General features: G+C 36.3%; 1 long non-coding RNA gene across 1 annotated transcript in view; it reads right to left on the bottom strand.

The window, feature by feature from the left end:
- Positions 1 to 5,050: 5,050 nt before the first annotated feature.
- The window catches only part of LOC144978359 (uncharacterized), a 100,543-nt gene continuing 99,489 nt past the window's right edge, over positions 5,051 to 6,104 (bottom strand). The window contains exon 4 of the long non-coding RNA XR_013646504.1: positions 5,051 to 6,058. This is a non-coding gene — a long non-coding RNA (uncharacterized LOC144978359). The remainder of the gene's footprint in view (positions 6,059 to 6,104) is intronic.

Raw genomic sequence — 6,104 nt, 5'->3', positions numbered from 1 at the left:
AAATCAAAATTAGTAATTATTACTATTATTATTGGTGTTATCTATGAGTTTTGACTGATATTCACAAAGTCACACCACCTTGAGCAAGAGAAAATATTTTGGTCCTATGTGTTTTCTTGAAGTTGAAGCACTCTTGTCAATGCATTCCGAACAATGGATCAGAAAATACTGAGTCTAATGATACTGTGTCATAAATTAGATTTTTGTCCATCGTTCTACAATTCCCATAACCATCTTCTCGGGAATAAATTTTGACCAAGACACTAAAAAAGGTACAAACCGAGATAAGAGCTAAGGTTCTTCTATTAATCTCAATAAGGACCAATTCACGTAAAAAGATTTGTGCAACAACATCATTCTGTGGCAGAGAGAGAGAGAGAGAGAGAGAGAGAGAGAGAGAGAGAGAGAGAGAGAAGAGAGAAGAGAGAGAAATGAGAGAGAGAGAGAGAGAGAGAATGAGAGAGAAAGAGAGTGAATGATTTACCACTTCCCAACTGGTACGGACCAAAGAAAAAGAGGAAATGAGAGAGAGAGAAAGAGAGAGATAAATAGATAGATAGAGAGAGAGAGAGAGGAGAGAGAAGAGAGAGAGAGAGAGAGAGAGAGAGAGAGGGGGGGATAGGGCACACTTGAGCTTGATTATTTAAACATTTATGAACAATACTACAAGCTTTAAAAACAATCCTTTCACTAACTGGCAACCAATGGGAATTATATAGAATTTATTTTGTAGGATCATTAGATTTTTTAATCAGTATTGTGGCTCTGTTTTGAATAGTTTGAAAATGTTGTTTCAATGTCGAGGCACACCTAAAAGCAATGAATTACAGTATTTATACCTGTTGGTACCAAAGCATGAACAATAATTTGTGAAGTACTCTCATTAGGAAAATGTCGAATTATACCAATATTTCATAAGTGATAAAAGTAAGATTGACTGTATTAAAATTTCAAAGACTTCATTTGAATGATTGGATGTCTTGTTTATTATTATTAGTCATTATCGGCATTTGAACTTGAACTCTCTCGTCATTATATGTAAAACACAAAGCAAAAGAATTAACATATATTCAGAGCAAAGTACTCAACATATATCAACATTGTAATTAATTGAATGTCCAATAATGACTGAAAGATATACCTATACTAAAATAATATGCTAAAAGAGCTGTCAAACTACAGAAGCTCTCCCTTTCATTAGGTAATACAATAGATGTCAGTTTTGTGGCAGAAAAAAACCCCAATATATTTTGAGTCACGTGTCGAGAAAAGGACTATTTTTAAACCAGGTCATTCAAGCATTCCATTAAAAAACGTGCAGAGCTAAATTTGGTATTGTCTTAAAGAGGAAGGTTTCATCTCTATTTCTATACTGCTTCAACAATAAAACAATGGTACAAAAATGCTGTTTATAACTTTACAGCAGCAAAAAATCATGACATATTGATATAAAATTTAAATGTCTTATCTCTATTTCTACCTTTTTTTAAAATAAGGGTTGTTTAATGGTCGAGGTCTCGCACCAAATCCTTGTTTTCAGCTTTGAGTGTTATCAGATTTTTCTACACATCACTGTAGTTTGTAACAGCACACAAATTGCAATAAGAATAAGATCTCAGATTATTAACAAAAAGAATAGAGTTCACGGAAACCAATTAATATTATATTAAAGCACCTTCATAATATATGTTTTAGATAGTTTAAAACAAAATAAATATGATATATTATTGTTATTTCAATTGATAACTCGAGTCGATGTGTATGTATGTTTTAATGATGGAACAGCCTAAATAAATTAATTTTTTCGTTTTTTATTGATCTGTAATATTTTTTGGATGACTTCCTGGCCTTGGTTTTTATTAAACAACGAGCTGTTTTTATCAATTTATCCATGTCATTTTTTCCATATCTGATGTGTCTCTCGATGTTTGCTAAACAAAAAACAAGTGACGAAGTTATATGCAAACTCTTCACTCATGGCAGCCATAGGAATACCACTACTTGTAGTTTATAAAAAGTCAAAAGACACACAATGATTTGTGCCAATGTGTTAGAAAATTGAAAAACCAATGCTATTGTTTTCTTTATTTGGGAAAAATGGAACTTGTAATAGTAAAAATATTGAGATTGAGAAATAATAGACTCCGAAGAGTCACTTATTTTCTAAATAATTCAATTCTTTTTCTAATGCTTTCATGATAGACTATGTATAGAAAGAAACAATACGAGTTACTAGTGGCTAATGTGTAAAAGTTTAATAATCATTCTTTACACCAGTAAAACTGGATCAAAATGGATAAAAGGTTGACGTGTATTTTCCTGTTTTTATTTGTTTGTTTTTTATCTTCAATCCGGAAGAGATGTAAATTAAGATATCAATGTTATTTTTTTCTTTTTAAATATTTCACTTTTGGTTTTGGTGAGATTTGCAATACCTCAGTTTGCAACAATTCTCACCTCTCAAGCAAAGGGAGTTAATCAAAATAATTGGGTGGCTAGGTCTTTAGGGTGTGTGTGGCAGAAAGTACTTTATTTCAGACTAGCAACCTATCTAAAGTATAGCAAACAGTACATTCAAAAACACAGAAATCAGGATACAGGCATGCGTTATAGACCTTAAGGCGCCAAAAGACCTTGGGGTGGTAGGGAGTTGAGAGCACAAAAGACACACCTGCTGGGCAAAGACGCATGACCCAGTGTAAGAGGGAAGCACTCTAATGCCAACTAATATATCGGTAACAGACAAAGAGACGATTTACAGTGGAAAAGTCGTCGTCCTTTGAAAGGAATAATAAATTTTATGGCACCTTTTGGTTAAGGACCCCAGAGAGGGCCAGGGCAAAACCAAGCAATATAATTCCTAGACAAGTCCATAAAGCAGCATGGAAGTGAAAACAGGCATGAAGTAAACACATGATGTCTTGGGATTATATGAGTTTCTTTAGAGGTGGATTTATTATCTTATGCTCCTGGTCCGAACATTGTGCTTATCATTCATGAATTCATGTTGATTTTGAGAAGGAAATATATAGACTTTACCAAAAATTTGAGATGATTTTTTTAATTCATCAGGCCCAGTTTCCTACAACGTGAGATATTTTACTTCATTCTGGATTATTTCGAGAGATATTTAATCTTTTATGCATTTTCCTCGTAATCAGCAATTTTTCTGCCAACATGCATAATTACGTGTTTCATGATGTTCACTTCTTTATTTTTCAAAGACCATTTGAAGAAAATGTCTGAAAAAAATTGGACCTCATGCCTGGAGTACTCTCTATTTGTTGACGTGAAATACATGTCATTTTTTGTATGATCATTATGTCAATATAGTATGCTATTTCATCATGTTGTAGGTCAAAAAATTTACTTTCGTGAGTGTTTTATGCTCATTTCAATAGACTGGAGATTTAGTAAAAAAAATTGTGTCTAGTTCAAATTGTGTCATCTTTCATTTATCTAGTGCTTAAAAATATACTTCACAAGTATGATAAAACTTTTTGGTGTTTAGTTACATGACATCAAAATTGGATTCTTTTCTTACATCAATTAGCAAGCAAAAAAAAAATTCTAAAATCTTGAAAAATGAATTTGCTCTCATTTTCTTATTTATGTATGGATTTTTTAAATTAAAAAAGTGTTTTCCATGACTATCAGTCAGAATGCTTTATGCCTTGCTGATCCAAGACGACCTGCATTGATATAGGTCCTTTTCTTAGGGTGGAATTTTGGAGAGGTCTTAGAGACCTCACTTCGATCAGCATCCGCCATAATCCAGTACAGAATCACACGGAACTGTAAAAATAGATCTGAGTACCGTCTTTACGGCTCGGTAAAAATAGCCCCTGGCCCTGTGTAGTGTAAATGTAAAAGCAAAGTACCAAGACCAACTCGACAATTTTTTAAAAATAATATTTAAAAAACCGGACCAACAAACCCGAACGAAATGAAACGTATCTAGTAACATTTATTGGACAATATGACTAATTGAAAGACCATAATGGCTGAAAGATAAACTTATAATATACTAAAGGTGCTGTCAAACTACAGAAGCCCTCCATAGTTTTTAAATTTTTTTTCATCTTCTCTTGTATCCCCAGCAGTATTGCCATGTGCCTTTGCAAAACCCCGCCAGCTATATGCCAGAAATCCGCCAACTTTATCCTACTTCACCTGCGATCATAGCCCTACTATATGACTCTTAGTACGCCATGCCTGCGATATTGCCAAAAATCCGCCAAAAAATCTGCAATTTGATTTCAAACATTATAATCAACAATAGTGCATTGTCTCAATATAAAAATTATGTTAATAAACGCGAATCACATATTTACAACTGTTTCCTTTTTAAAGGCATGAAGATTCGGAGTTTCGATTTTGTTTCAGCGGGAGTTTGACTGTCGGATTTTGTTTTCATCTTCTATTAAATCTGAATAAAGTTTTGTAATATAGATCTCGGCCAACAGCATACTCACAATATGTGCTTCTAAAGTCACTTTATTGGGGGGGGAAGAAATAATTAGACTTGATTGCTAGACTTTTACTTTTTTAAAAATGGTGTACAAATCATCAAAAATTCGCCATCCGCCAGGCATTTTCCCCCCGCCACGCGATGATAAAAAAAAAATCCGTCAATCTGGCAATACTGATCACCAGTAGTTTACAGTTCACAGCTGTTGAAAACTCTTCGTATCTTCTTATCGTGTATTCATTCATTATTTATTCAATTAGTAATGTAGAGCAATAATATCAAAATATCATGTCTTTTCCCTGCAATGTCTTCCCCTGTTAAATAAGTCAACAGAGACACACGAACACACATACACACACACTCTTAGAGAGAGAGAGAGAGATAGAGAGAGAGAGAGAGAGAGAGAGAGAGAGAGAGAGAGAGAGAGAGAGAGAGAGAGAGAGAGAGAGAGAGAGAGAGAGAGAAGGGGGGTGGGTGGGTGGGGGGTAATTCCTACCTCCAGATGAAGTCTTGATTCACGATAGCAAGGGTGATAAAGCCACTGAAAATGATTGTGACTTTCTAAGAGTAACTTTCAGGGTCAGATTGGCAGAGATTACAACAGCAGAGCTCAAGATGAAGAAAATGATGTTGATATAAAAGTGATGGCAGGGATGTAGATGATGAAAGCAGCAGCAGTGACAATGATGGTGAAAATGGCAAGGCAGGTGACGTGATGACGGAAGTCACTCCGGCAGGGCTATGGTGGTGAAGATGATGATGATGGGAAGTGATTCTGATGGCAGTGGTTGTGTTGGGAAGTGAAAGCTTTGGCTGGGATGATGGGAAGTAATGGTAGAGTCATAGGGGTTGTGATAGAAGCGACCATGCTGTGAGGTTAGTGGTAATAAGTGAAAGCCATGGCTTGGCGAAAATGATAGAAGCAGGTTCAACAATAAAGATCCGATAAATGGCACAATTCCAAACCCAGGATCGAAATGACCCCAACCAGAAAGAGTCAAACAAATCACATCCCTATCCCCCGTCTTCAAGACAAATGTTAATCAACATTCTGCCCAGACACATTCGGGTTTCCTGTAGGCCTCCAGTCCACCTACTGCACTTGGGTATGGACTTGAGACACAAACAAATATACCCCCACCGGTTGAGGTACACTTATCTGTATTTCAAATACATGCGAATGCCAACCACAATCATCTTGTCAACAAAGAACACGAATGTAACTCACCCGGCCCCAACCAGTTGGAATCAACTCGAACCCAAGTCCAGAACCACACCACCACCATCACTTTATCACTGAATCTGCCTCCAGCATCCTCATCCTCCCCACAACTTCCACCCACTACCATCGTCCTCGACGAACACAATCCCTTCATCACAATCACTGCAACCCCACCAATACCACCATCATCCCTTCCTCCACTGTCACCTCCCTTCACAACCATTGCCATCATCATCACCTCCCATCATCATCACTTCACCACCACAACCCTACCATCATGATTTCCATCATCTCGTCACCCAACAATGCCACCTTCACCAACAATGCCACTACTGTTGCTCCATCATCTACATCCCCATCATCACCTCGCCACCAACAACATCTCCGCCATCAAGATCTCTGCCATTGCAA

This window comes from Berghia stephanieae, chromosome 1, assembly GCF_034508935.2.
Source record: "Berghia stephanieae isolate SIO BIC M18660-M18661 chromosome 1, UCSD_Bste_1.3, whole genome shotgun sequence".
Classification (NCBI taxonomy): Eukaryota; Metazoa; Mollusca; class Gastropoda; order Nudibranchia; family Aeolidiidae; genus Berghia; species Berghia stephanieae.
This window is presented reverse-complemented; position numbering and strand designations above follow the sequence as displayed.